Source organism: Zingiber officinale, chromosome 8B (genome assembly GCF_018446385.1).
Source record: "Zingiber officinale cultivar Zhangliang chromosome 8B, Zo_v1.1, whole genome shotgun sequence".
In the NCBI taxonomy this organism is placed as follows: Eukaryota; Viridiplantae; Streptophyta; class Magnoliopsida; order Zingiberales; family Zingiberaceae; genus Zingiber; species Zingiber officinale.
The window spans coordinates 98035384-98050681 of NC_056001.1; the positions used below are offsets into that span (position 1 = coordinate 98035384).

Here is a 15298-nt window from a genome sequence, read left to right on the forward strand (position 1 = left end):
ATGGAGATCCACGATTTTTCATTTTGGTTTTGATCGAGATTTCAGCAGACTTTGGATTCGGAGTTTCGCTTTAGTATATATTTTCACCTTCTGATTGATGGCTAGTTTAAGCGCTTTTATACAGATGTTGGAGGATCTACTGACAGTGGATTATGGATTTCAGAGGTAGTTGCTTTATCCACAGTTGGCTAAGTAGCAGTGTGGCAGTAGTGAAAGCAGGGTAAGCTCATAGCTCACAGAGTCATCGCTATTCACTTGGAGGAGGATTGTCACGGTTGGAGATATGTTCATGATTTTGGATGGAGTGGTATATGAGTAGGTTGCTTAATTATTACTTTGGATGAGGATCTCTGAGTTGAGTAGAAATTTGAGGACAAAATTTTTATTTGTGGGGGAGAATGTAAGATACCGTAAAATTAAATTATAAACGTTATTGGACGAAAAATCTTATTAGATTTTTCAGAATTTTTTAGAAATTTTTCGAGATTTAAACGGAGTCTGTATGACTCATTTTGAGGGGATGAATCAGTGGGACTAGTTGGATGCCGGTTTGGAATACCCAATTAAAGTGGGATTGGATTGAGGAATTAACTTAGATTTTAATTACCTAAACCAAAGTTATATATATTAATTAAACCTAATTAACGTCTCTTCTACCGATCCTTTCCCCATATTCTTCCCCGATCCTGATCCCAAAACCTTTCCTTGCGTGCCCGATGCTTTGCCCTCTTCTCCCGATTCTTTCTCATCGCCGATTGCCATCACCGACTCCGGGAGCTGCCGATCATCTTCTCCTCTTCGTCGGCGCAACCCCATCGTCGATCTCCAGCAAGATCGCCTCGATCGACCGGATTCTCTCCACATCTCTTGCGCGATCTTGCCCTCTTTCGATCTAGTCGCTGCCGCCCAGACGCCGCCGATCCCCAAAGCCACCCGTGCCAGACGTGATCGCGACAGGGGAGGAGTCCAGTCCTTGGTCGATCCATCGCCTTGGTCGCCATCCGTCCACTTTCGAGCGCCGCTGAAGCTGCCTTGTCGTCAGGTGATGCTATTGTCGGAGGAAGGATCAACGTAGGGGGGGGGGGGGGGGGTAGGGCGTACTCTCCCTCTCACTGGCGGATCAGAGCAGAGTAGAGGTGATTGCCATCAGGGAAGTTCATCGCCTTCTCTCCACCAGATTATGGTTCTCACAGACTTGGGGTAAGGTATTGGAATCCTTAGAGCAGTTTATAACAGATTCGTTGTAATCTAATTTCCATTTTGGTATTGGAACGTGGAGATTTGATGCTTGGTGGGTTATTGTAGCTTTGATTAGTACCGTTTGTCGGTGATCCACAATTTCGACAATCTTGTTTCGATAGTGAATCCCGCTAGCCATGTTTCATCAGCTGCCACCTTGTATTTGGGTAAGTGGTTGGATGGTTAGATGTGATTAGGTGGATGATTTAATTAAATAAGTTTGGGTTAATGCATGAGATAAATTATTAACTATGGTGGTAAATAATTTCTCGTGTTTTAGGACATTTGTTTGCGGGAAGCAGTTCTACATAGTTTCGACCACCATTTTTGACAGCAAGATCTTTAGCCGTGAGTTAGCACAGGAGCAACCGGATCAAGGTAAGCTAAGTATGGAGTTTTGGTTGCATTTATGTGATAGATGCGTGAATAAGGATTTATATCATATTATGTTGGGGATTAATGAGATTAGTTAACTATCATATTAGGGTTGAGTTAGCTATTTGGTTCATGATGGATTTAGCTAATTAGTTCATACTTGACTAGTTATATCATACACTATGTGATCGTAGGACTTGGGTTCGGGATGAGCGTCTCGACGTGAGACTACTTGACACGATCTACATATAAAGGCGAGTATTTCTTCCTTGGTCTCTATGTAATTTTCCTTTGAGCTTAGTGCATGGTTTTATGTGATGGATTAGGCTGCTTTACCTTATATCGTATTCGTTTGTTACTTTCCTGCTTGATACTTATGCTTGATCTTTGTGGTTTCTAGTTATATCATATACAGTCTCTACTCTTGATATCTACTCTGCTATGTTCACACGTGTAGAGTATGTATTGTAGGGATTGTCGAGTTGTTTGTATTATCATGCTGATTGTGCATATGACGAGGATTGTACGTAGGTTGATATGTGTCATAGAAGTCTCTTAGATGATTGTCCTTTTGTTTGTCGTGTACACATTTGTCCCGTGTGATGATTGGAGGAGTTGCGTTGGTTGTATATTTGTTGTATATACACATGTCTGATGTGTTGTACTGGAGGATACATGTTGATTGTACCTATGTTTTGTGTATATGTGTCTAGGGGGATTATTGGTTAATTATACAAGTGTGGTTGTGTACATGTGTTTGGTGGGATATATGGAGGTATCATGACGATTATACCCGTGTTGTGGGGCACTTAGGTGGAGTTAGAGTTTGCATGGATGATGACGGTATTATATATACATATCATGTTCATCATTCATTGCATACTGATGACTATCGTCTCCCTTGTGGTTGAGAGGGTTGTCAGTCTTTTATAGCTTTCCATTCGGCCACTGATGGAGAGTGGTAGCTAGGAGTGGAGCTAGTCCTGTCGCGCTTACTCTACTGCTCAATGTTCTGTCAACCTCGATCACTCTGGAGTAGTTAGTCTTGAGGGTACAGTAGTCAGAGGGCTAGAGATGTGAGTGGTCAGGGACCCTTAGCTATGTAGTTAGATAACTACTTAGCTGACCGTCCGCTTTGGCCGCCTATAGCGGTGCATGTACTGGAGGCTAGTACGATTTGTCTCGGACGCAAGCCTCTCGGCCATACAGGGGTCGTGGTGTTTAGAGAGGTGGCGGGGGTGACCATGGAGCATGCATACGCATTTTTACATATGATGCGCGGTGCATCTGAGGAGATATATTTGTATACATGCCTAGTAGATACTAGTTGCATGTGATTGTGAGATGTTGTACTTGTTGGAGATATGATTATTGCATATGGTTGTCATGCTGTATATATGTCATTTATTTTACATGTATATGCAGTTGTATTTATGTTACACAGGCATCATGAGTGGGTTTGTTCCAGATCCTGTGAGTTTACTGATTATTGTACCATGTGTCGTTTCCAGATTGGGTATGTGTTTATCATTTTGTTAGTTGTAGTATGTGCAGTTTTTGTATGTCAGTTATGATCGTTATATCATGTGAGATAGACTGGTGCCGGTAGTTGTGTTTATTGGATATGTTAGTATGATCATGTTCTTTATTCTCTACTGAGACTGTATACTTTTGATCTCCATGTTATTTTTGGTCCATGCACTCTCTTGTCTATTATCCGTTGAGTTACCTATACTCACCACCGCATGTATACCTTTATGTTTTCAGGTATCAAGTAGATGTCGCTTGGAGTATCCTGTCTGCCGGGTCCTACGTCACATCCGAAGATCACTTTAGGTTTTCGTTTATGTTTTACTTTTATTCGGTATTTGGTGTATTTGGTGTTTTGATTCTATTTGTGTTGTTGTGGTTGTTGTATAAAGCCTAGCCAGTTAGCAGTGTGTTGATTTGTTTTGTTTGGGATTTCCATTGTCGGTTTTTTGCTGTGTTGGTTTTTTGTAGAGCCGAGTGGGCTATTTAATATATATGTATATATATATATATATATATATATATATATATATATATATATATATATATATATATATATATATATAACTGCATGGTTGTATTTATTCTTGTTCCAGCCGAGTGGGCTGATTATTTAATTGCGTGGTTGTGTATATATTCTAGCCGTATGTGGCTGATATATTTTGTTTGTATATATGTCTCAAATTGTCATTCGTACTGGGGAGATGCTATCGATTTTTTGTCTGGCAGGGACTCCTCTGGGGGTGTGGCAAACCTCCCTTTCCTAAAGGGCTTTGCTAGTCTTTTGACAGTGAGTTTATATTTGATGTTAAATTTATCAATATTTTATGGATATGTATGAATATCTAACCCTTGTGATGATGAATTAGGCATGATTTTTGGATATGTTCAAATTCAAAAACCATGCAAAATTGAAGGAGCATGAATAAATAAGTGGAGGAATATTCTTTCACATATTAGTAAGGTGAGGGATTTGTTGAATCAAGTCTCATATGAAAAGGTAAATTTTGAATACTGTCACTTAAGTTAGGTTAATATACTTTTTTTAACATGTGTTTTAATAATTTGATAGGTTATGATTGACCTAATCCTTACTCATTATGAGAAATCATTGGTTGAGAACCTTGATGACGTTAATGACATTCCACGTCCAATGGAGACATCACAATTTGAAGGCAACCAAGCAAGAAGCCAAAGTAATAAGGAATGTTGTAACACTATTTTTCATGCAAACCAAATTAACGAGCTAACAATGGATAACATGCATTTGAATGATAGGGTGAAAGAATTACTTGAAATAATAGAAAGTAAGACATGCAATCTCAATCAAGTGATCATATAGATGATCTTCAATGTGTAGTAGCTTTTGGAACAAGAAGTAGGAGAGGATGTGACAGAAGTCACTATGATTATAGGGATAATTCAATTGATAGTCCATTGTTGCTCTAGATTTTACCTAAGAGGTAGTGGAGAAATATACAAATATGCGAGCCTGTGGAGAACATTTCAACATAAGTAGAGGGTAAAAAATTTATAAAAGAACCTGATGTTGTAGAGAAGGGGAAAGGAAAAATTGATGTGGATGATATGGAAGAAGAAAGAGACATTGACACATTAATGGAAAGCAATTTTGAAGAAGAGGCAAAGAAGGATGCAACAAGGATTTCCCAACTTAACAAAATTAGGAAACATGCCATTGCAGTAAGTCTATATTTACATATAAATAGTATTTTGTTTGATTTAATTCATTAATTAAATGTGTTTTATGTTTATGGGCATAGTTTATGAAGATGCAATTTAAGACTTAGAAGAAGAAAAAATAAGACGAAGATGTGACCTACTTGTTAAAACACTTGGAGAACCTAAAGTATGTGAAATACATAGTTGATTTAATTAACTGATAAGTCAAGGTAATAATATGCTTCTCTAATTTAGATAATGATATAGTTCTCTAATTTAATTTTATGATTTATAGTCATTGATTTACATTACAGGTTGACAAATGAATTAGTTTGGGAGGAACCATACTTTGGTTTAAATGTGTATTCCTTCTTATCTAGTGTGAAGGAGAGATTTTGAAAAAAGGGGAGATAATTTACACATATTATAAAAATTATAATTTTTGTAATTGTATCAATTTTGAGGGATAAGTTATGTAAAATATCGGATTAAATATCCATAGTGTTGTAAGCAAAAAAGTTGGGTAGGGAATGTACAGGTATAATTATATAGTGTTGTTAGTTTTATATTTTTGTATGTAGTATTTGTTGTTTAACACAGTGGTATGTATGATATGAGAAGTGTATACTAAATTGTCAAAAGAATAACAATACTATTGTGTAATGAACTAAAAATCACAATATCCAAATTGTCATGCTGGTGCTGATTGGTGAAAAGAGACATAACTTATACTTCACACCATATCTCTCTTCTGAAAACTCAAAACTTGGTAACGGTTGGGATTTTTTAGACATCCAAATAGGCTAGGTCCAACACTGGAGGTAATATTATTTATTACCTCTAATCATTTTATAGTTTTTAAAAATTAATTAGTAAGAATAAAATAAAAAGACTTATTCTATCCATAAATTATAAATATAGAAATTATTATATGTTGAAACATATTAACTGTTCACTTATTCGTCTGATGACAAAAGAGGCTGAGCTAATTCTAGGGATGTCGGATGACATCACTCTTTAGTGCTTCTTCCGCCTCCACTTCTACTTCATCTGCATTGCTTGGGGCATCTGCAAGAGGCTACCAGCCTTGTGCACCTTGTTGTCGCGTTGCTCCTTCAAAGAAAGTTCTTGTCCCTCACTGACAAGTGGCATCTAGCCTTTTTCAAGCCAACCACAAGTGCTTGTGTGATGAGGCATGTTAAGAATAAATACCGTGGATGGTCAAATCACGGTCAACAAATGAGCTGACATGCGCTCTTTGAATATCGTTGGTGAGGAGGATGAGGAGGACCTATAAAGCACTTCAACAAAGAGTTAGAATGGCGTCGGGGAAGGATCCCGACATGTCTCTCCGACACTCAAGTTAGGATTTGCTTGAGATATGAAACTAGAGGAGGAAGAAGCAGGAGAAAGAGGGAGCTATGGAGTTGAAGAGAGTTTAGAATCCTTTGCATACCTTCTCTAGAGTTTATATAACTTGAAGAGCATCTCCATGTCAAATGTTGCATTTTCGTTCATCATCCTTGTATGAGCTAGTGAATGGATCCGATCTGTCAGTCATTAATTTCTTCTCCATTTATCAAGCACTACATTTTTGAAGTAGGATAACCAGGAAATCAGATCTAATAAACATAAAACTGCTTCTCTATTCATTGATGTTGTCCGTGTCTCTCTGAGAAATAGTCTCATTATTGAGGCGGTTATGTTGCTTCGTTATCTACATGCGCCCTACTATTTTCAATGGGCCAATGTAGGGGTGTGGGCCTGATCCGAGGATGAGAAAATGAGATCAATGTTGAGTGACCTTGAGGATAAATGAAGTCGGCAATTGAAGCCAAAACCAGGAGGATGTCGGGATTTGGAGCCGATGTCTGTGATTGAGACTTAGGCGTGAATGATGTCGGTGATTGAGGTTGAGATAGGGAGGATGTCGACGACCGAGGTTGAGTATGGAGGATGTCGTCGACCGAGGTAGAGTTAGGGGAGATGTCGGGATCTGAGGCCAAGACTAGAATGATGTTGAGATTTGAAGCTGAAATATAGACGATGTCGACGAATGAAGACGAGCCACAGGCGATGTTGGTGATTGAGACTGATTCATGGAGATTGTCAGGATATGAGGCTGAGACAGGGAAATGTTGATGACTAAATCCAAGTCTTAGTAGTTGTTTTGTCTCCAAGCAAATTTTATTCCTTGGGCCAGATTCCTTTAAGGTCATGTTTAACCCACCTTGACTTTGATTGGCAAGCCAGTACTACTTTTAATCATATGAGATATGTGGGGAGCTATAGGAATATTCTACAAGATCAAGGCAGTTGATAGTCAACTGCCCCCACACCATGTTGGCCTGTCGCCGTATGTTATGGTCGTTTGGCTTGAGCTGGTGCTAGTCGATGAGTGGGATGTGTTCGCCTTTTGCCTCATCGGCCAGTTCAAAATTTATGATCTAATCATTGACAATTGACAGCGAGGGATGCCGATGTCGCTCTCCTTCTGGTTTTCCTACCTTTGCGCCGCCTAACCACAGAGCGTGTTCATGTTTGGCAGGAGGGGCGTAATGAATAAGAATATATTGTCGGCGTTGGCCTATGACACGGCGACCGACGCGTGAGTGAAGTACGAGATAGCGGCCCAGTCCACATCATCACTGCCAACAAGGAGAGTAGGATGTACTTGTGGTGAGAGAGAGATAAGGGCAAGAAAGTAGCGAGCCGATGGTCAGATCTTAGGATAGTTAGCGGACGACTTCTCTAAATACTTTCAATCTTTCTTTGTCTTCTAATTTTAAGAATACAGGAGGTGTTTCAGACACTATATCTAGTTTTTTTATTATTTTAAAAATATTGTTCTAATATTTTTTTATCATTTGATTTTACATTTTGATTCTTTAAATTGAGAATTTATATACAAATGCACAAAATTATCAATGAGTAAATAAATAAGTAATTTTAATTAAAATTTAACGTGACAAAAAGTGTAATAATTTAATACTAGAAAATATAATAGGTAATTAATTATGCTTGTAATTTAGGTTATTAGGCTCGACAGAGAATGCTTGATAGCCCATTTAATTGTTGCGTCATGCTGATGACTCATAGTATGGGCATTTGTTTAGTTAACCTATCTTAAGATTTTTTTAAAAAAGAAAAATGTTTTTTTTAAAAATATTAATTATTTTTTGAAACCATGATTAAATTGAGCCAGAGAAAATATTTAAAAATCATAGATTGAATTTTATGTAATGTTTGATATCATAATAAACAACCACAAATCAATTGGTTCAATTTAAAATGCTTAAATAGCAGGTAGATACAACCCTTGAAGAAAACTCTTGATCATCTCCAGAGCTCGAGCTGGCAGATAACTTGGAACTTCATGTCCAGCTCCTTGAACAGTGGTAAATGTCAAATTGTGATCATACACCATAGTATATCCCCCAACCTACATATTCATAATAAAAATCCTCAAAATTAATTAATGTCATTTGTTCTACTAATCATCACCATCATTAGAGCAACGAAGGGTATCATAGAGGAAAACTTGCCATCAATGTAAACATTTTCAATAACTTGTAGATTTGAGGATAATTAACTATATATCTTATGAAAAGATTTGAAACGACACAATTGTTTACCTCACTGTTAAGCATCCAAGCTCTCCATAGAGCCTTCACTTTAAGCTTTAGCTTCTTGAGAGAGTATCTTATGGATGTAACAGGAACTACTCCATCACAGTCGCCGCTGCACAAACCCAAGCAACGCTTAGTTAGGGACAAAAATTGATCGAAAACCCCTTCACTCGCAATCTAATGAATGGTATCTTTGTCATATGACATATGTTATGCAGAAATCTTAAAGCTATCATACTTGCAAAATTTATATATCTATATATGTTATTTTTACTTACACAATGTGTACAAGGATGACAAAATTTATACACCTATCTAAATGAAAGTATTGAAATGGAAAGCTGATTCACACCCTATGATATGATGAAGACATCTAATGATTTTTTTACCTATATTTTAAAACCCTAATCCCATTAGATAATAATTCGTGAATAATTGGTAACATTGTGGGAGGCTGATCTGACCAACTAGGTATCACTTGACTACATGGAGACAAATATAAATAAATGAGTTGAATTTTCATTATTTTGTTTAAAAGAAAAATAAAATTATCAAATGGCGTACTCTATGTATGAGATATGTATATACCTACAACCAGACCATGTGCAATTGAGCTTTGTGATATTGGCATGTAGAGCTTTCTGTACCTCAAGATTGTTAAGGTATGCCTCCACGTAATTAGAAGTACAAGGATCAAAATTCTCAATCTGCATTAGAATTTAAGTATAACTTTGCAATATGTTAGTTAGTTCTAAACACAATTGAGATGATTGAGTGAAAATTCTCAATCTGCATCAGAATTTAAGGATGGCATTTCAATCTGGGCAAATTCCAATCCAACAAGACTGCGATGAACTCCGATTCTTGAGTTAATAGGTCGAATCAATTCTATCTAAATTGGCTCTAAAAATACCAGGAAAATGGGGATAATTAAATGTAAAGATGTTCAGAAGAGACAAACCGAGGGCGATTTTAGAGTCGGCGTCACGCCTAACGAGAAGCACAGCGGCGCGTATATGTTGTAGACATCCAACTTCTCCACGGCAAGGTTGGCCTCATCGATTGCCCTGTCGCACTCTGGAGCCCTCCAAGGGGCGTCCGACGAGAAATTGCCGAACTTATGGATCACGCGGATGGTCTCATCGGCGATCAACGCGTGCATCCAGTAGTCAAACGTCCCCTTGCTATCCGTCTCCTTGTTGATCACCGCATTCCCGATCTAGGTCATTCGAGATCCATCTTTCCCAATTTAATTTGCAATAAAAAGGAGAAGGGGTCAATCAGACTGATTGATTTCGGGATTCATTGCTTACTGCGATGCCTTTGAGGTTGATGAGGCGATCTTTGTGGTTGAGTATGGCGTGGGCGAGCTGGGGGACGTAGTGGCCGGCGTAGCTCTCACTGGTGATGAAGAAGTCCCTCCCCGTATACTCCGGGAACTGCTCGAACCAGTTGACGAGGAAAACTAGCGTGTCGGTCGCCGTCCTACGGTCTCCACTCCTGGCTTAGTCAGACGTGGTGTTGGAGTAGGAGAAGCCGACGCCGGCAGGGCTCTCTAGGAACAAGACATTCGCCACTGCATTTCACAATGCACGTCAGTCGTTCGGGGTAATGCCAAAGCAGAAACCTTTTTTCACTCTACTCCCTAAGCTCTAGGAAATAACATATATATATATATATATATATGATGATGATGATGATGATGATAATGATGATGACGACATATGATCCTAACCTTCGTTCCAAGCGTAGGGATTCCTGTACAGAGTTTTGCCGTCGCTCATGACCCGAAATGGCCCGAGCTCCTCCATGGCGCCGTACCCTAGTGACGAACACCCCGACCCTGCACCCACCCACGCCACAACAATCACCACTCTATCGATCGAAAAGCAACGTTTCCGTACCTCCATTGAGCCAGAGCACAATAGGCTTCGACCCTCTGTTCTCGGCAGCCTCGGCAATGTAGTAAAACAGAGCCCGTCCGTTGGCTCTGTCGACTGTGACATACCCAGCGTACTGATCGAAATTCACCCCTTCCGGCTGGCCAGGCAGCCGAACAACCTTGTCCCCCTCCTTCAGCCTGCTATTGTCATAGACCTTTGACTTCAGGCCGGATACCGAAAGAAGACTGCTCGCCCATGAAGAAGAAGAAGAAGATGAAGAAGAAGACCTCCCTGCTCCGTTGTTAAAGTAGAACTTGTTCAGCGCATCTCTCTACCTCACCGCGCCGGAAGCCACGCAGTGTAAGAAACAGAGGAGGAGGAGGAGGAAGAGACAACTGAAACTTGGCTTCATTGTTTGATTGGGAATGAGGAATGGAATGGAATAGAATCTTATTTATGGGATGAATCATTGGATAATTATGGGATGAATCTTATTTATGGGATTGACTCTTGTTGCAGCTGGCGGAGATTGATGTATTTGCTTTCTTTGGCAATGGACTCTGTAAAAGGAAAACGAATGATTAATTTTGAATAAACATTTTCAAAATTAAAAGAATTTTTAAAAAGATTCCATTGTTTTTTCAATATTTATACATTGAAATAACGTATGGTAAATAGTAATTAAAAGATCTTAGAGTGGAAACATGCATAATTAATAATGAGTTCCCATGTATATTCATATTTTATTTAAATCTAATTTATTTTTTCCTTAATTTTTATCAACTTTTACTACTCACTGAATTATTCAATCGTTTATCATAATAATTAAATCTAATTAATTTTAGCTCTTCCTGTGAATCACATATATAATGATCTAATTAGTTTTAGCTTGATTATTAACTAATTAAATTAAGTGAGGTTAAATTAATAATGAATTTTAATTTTATTTAGTTAAGGTTAAATTATTTGATTTTAAATTTGATTTCGAATTAACTAAAATGTTAAGTTAAGTATGGATTAACTGGTTATGGATTAATTAAGATTAGATGTATTAGTTCAAGATTAATTAAGTGTAAGTCAGAATTATTTAAGTTAGAGTAAATTAGTAATTAAGTTTAAGATTTACAATTATTACTCAAATTTTGGTATATTAAGTGTAATTATGAACTGTTTAATTGAATTTGCGGTTAATTTATCAAGTTTGATTTGAATTAATATTCTTAGTTAAATTAAGATTTATTCATTAATTAAGTATGAATTAAATTGTTTAGTTAACTTTAAATTAAATTGAAATTTGGATTAATTGATTTAAATTAATTATGGATTAGGTTAAATTAAACTTATATTAATCAGATTAATTAAGGTTTATTACATTGATTAATAATTAAGTTTTTAGGTTTTAAAGAAAATAAAAATCTTTTAATTAATTGAATTAATTGTTTAAGTTTTAATTAAATTGATTAAGATTACTTAAGTTTTAATAGTGTTAAATTTATTAAAGTTATAGTTAAGTTAATTTAAGGTTGACAATTAAGGTTTAATATTGGAGTCATTTAGGTGTGTTTAAGTTAGGATTATGTTAGGTTTAAGTTAAAAATTAAAATTATGAATTTAGTTTTAATTGGATTTAATTAGATAAAATTCAAATTAAGTCAAATTTTGAATTAGTTAATTTAGTTAGTTAGTTTAGGATTAATTAAGTTGATTATGTTTTTAGGTTATAAAGAAAATTAAATACTTTTAATTAATTGAATTAATTGTTTAAGTTTTAATTTTATTTATTAAGATTATGTTTAAATTTAAATCTTACATCCATCTCATCCGTTTCTAGCTTTTCAAACAAACAACCTTATATATTCTGTGAGATGATTATTAATTTTATTTTTCTACATTTAATTTGAATTTTAAGGATTGATTGACATTTAAGTCAGATTTAAATTTAACAATTTGTCAGTTAAGTGCATATTTCCAAATAAGCTTCTAGGTTGTGGCGATGCACAAGGGCCTTCTTGAGTATCGAAGCAACGACCACTTCTAAATAAAGTCTTTTAAAGAAATTGTACACTTAACTTTTCTCTTGAGAAACTTTGATATAACTAGTCTAGGATTTGATGAGGTAGCTTCGGTTAGTTTCACTTAGTTAGGTAGACCAAGTAGGGTACTTCTTATCCCACTTGACTCTCTAAACCAAGCTTTGCCAACGTATTATCATCTCGCCCCACCCTGATACTAAGTTGGGCAAGTATCAATCAAATCTAAGTATTTATCTAACCGTTTTAAATTTAACAAAAAGATAAGCATGCAAAGAAAGTTGTAAATCAAACAAACATGCAAATTTATCTAAACGAAACAATGTTTCTATTGGCTTTCCCAGATCATAACATCGATAAGATCTATCTAGGTAATGTATTTGACCCTTGGGGATCTAATATTGGTTTTGTTTAACTTGATTAATGAAGTTTGATTTATGGTTCATGCTTGGACTTGGTTTCTAGTATTCCGATTCACAATTGATAATTGATAGGTATGATTTAAGTCAAGTTTTAACTTTGTATCCTAGCTTGGATCGATTGTATACAAAGTTTTATTTTCCAAGTATCATATCAAGATTTTTGAAACCCAAATTGAACCGTTCTAATGATTCTTTAAGTTCTTTGATTTGACCTTTCAGAGTCGAATTTTCTTCCTCAAATTGATGGACTTGAGTTGAAGTTCCACTTTGAACTTGGTCAATCAAAGAACTTGGGTTAGTCTCCATTTTAAGGAGTTTTACCTCCTTTTGGAGTGACTTGACCCAGACATTGGACTTGACTAGCTTGCGCATCAAGTAGTGAATCATATCATACAATTTTTCGACTAGGGAAGAATGTACCTTGTTTTTTGGTTCATCTTAAATGGATAAGGATCTGTGGCTTGTTTCGAAGTCAACTTCAAATTCAGATCCAGACCCAGGCTCGAGTTCGATCTCGGCTACTTGTTCTAGCGGTGGTAGTGCCAAAAAGCTTGCTTGAGCTTGTTCTACCACATCTGACTCTTCCAACGACTTGGACCACGTTCCATTTAAGACCTTCCTTCTTCTTTGCTTTATTTGGTTTCCTTTATGTTCATACTAATGGAACCCTAAGGTTATTTTGATGTGATCAACAAGTTAAGTTAGGTCCTGTGGTGTTTTAACCTTGTGTCTAAGTGTGCAGTAGCTTAGGAGCACAGGGGGTCGAGCAAAAGATGCAACTAGCGAGGACGACACGGGAGAGAGCCGACGGACTTGATGCGTCCGAGGGATGAGGTGCTACGGAAGAGTACGCGGGAAGACGAGAAGGAGGCGTGTGGCGTTTCCAAGGGATGAGAAGTCGGAGCGAAAGGTTGCTCGAGAAGGCCGGAAGTTGTGTTCGGGTGAGCCCTATTCCGGATGGCCGAGATCACCCAAGCAAGCAGAGCCTGAGCGGAAGACCCAGACCGAGGCAAGCTGAACTAGAGTAGAGGGCCCGGACTAAAAAAGTCAACATTGTTGACTTTCTTGGTCCGGGCACTCGAAACCTTTCCGGGCTCCCGGACCTTGAATTTATCCAGATCGCGGTCAAATGTGATTTATGCGAAAGGGATACAGTTTTATCCCCTTCCCAGGCGCCTGGAACCCTCTAGGCGCCCTGACCAAGGCTATAAATACAACCTTGGTCCAGAAGCTTTTATAACAACAAGTAATTCTTGCATTCAACACTTGTGCACTTCCTTGTTAGTTTAGCTTCTTTCTTTTTGTGCTTTCATTGCTGTAAGAGGCTTCTTCGCCTGAAGGAGATCTTTTAGTGTGCGATTCATTCCTCTGATTAACAACCTCCCCGGTTATAACCAAGTCAAGTCTGTGAGCCTCTTCTTTTAGTTTATTGCTTTCTTTATTTAATTATATGCAAGTGTTTAAGTTATAAGTTTGAGAAGGGTGTTTTGTGTTTGTGTTTTTTAAGGGTTATTCAACCCCCTTCTAGTCGACCAACGTGGTCCAACAAGTGGTATCAGAGCCAGGATGCTTCAGGAGGACTAACCACCGATCAAAGCACCGAATCAATGGCCGGACCAAGCATATACCCACCGAAGTTCAAAGGGGAATTTGCTAGCTGGAAAAAGAGAATGCAGATATTTTTTAAAACAAACTTTGAGTTACTTTTAATTATGAAATTCAGTTTTGTAGCACCCGAAGGTAAGGAAGAATACCAGTGGACAAAAATGGAGCTGTCCGACTACCTGACAAACGGCAAAGCAGAGTTCCATCTACTGAGCATCCGGGGTGCCCGGAACCCTTCCGGGCGCTCGGACCTGGATTTTATCCAGATCGTGGTCAAACGCGATCTATGCGAAAGGGATAAAGTTTTATCCCCTTCCCAGGCGCCTGGAACCCTCCAGGTGCCCCAACCAAGGCTATAAATACAGCCTTAGTCCAGAAGCTTTTATAACAACAAGCAATTCTTGCATTCAACAGTTGTGCGCTTCCTTGTTAGTTTAGCTTCTTTCTTTTTGCGCTTTCACTGCTGTAAGAGGCTTCTCCGTCTGAAGGAGATCTTTTAGTGTGTGATTCATTTCTTGGATTAACAAGCTCCCCAGTTGTAACCAAGTCAAGTATGTGAGCCTCTTCTTTTAGTTTATTGCTTTCTTTATTTAATTATATGCAAGTGTTTAAGTTATAAGTTTGAGAAGGGTGTTTTGTGTTTGTGTTTTTTTAAAGGGCTATTCAACCCTCCTTCTAGCAGGCCAACGTGGTCCAACACATACACTCCGGATTGTAAAGTTTCTTCTGATTGCACCCTTAGCAAGTTACTTCTGACTCGGGCTTCGTGGTTCGACTCGGACCCTATGGCTTGCTCTTTGATCGGACCATCTTCTTCTTCTTAAGCATTCTCCGAACTAGACTAACTAGTTTGGCGATGATCTTTTCGTCATCTTCTGAATCCAATTCTTTTTTAGATTCAAGTT

The 15298-nt window shown here is 37.7% G+C and overlaps 1 pseudogene; it reads right to left on the minus strand.

The window, feature by feature from the left end:
* Nucleotides 1-8119: 8119 nt before the first annotated feature.
* LOC122014065 lies at nt 8120-10748 on the minus strand (annotated as a pseudogene).
* Nucleotides 10749-15298: the final 4550 nt, after the last annotated feature.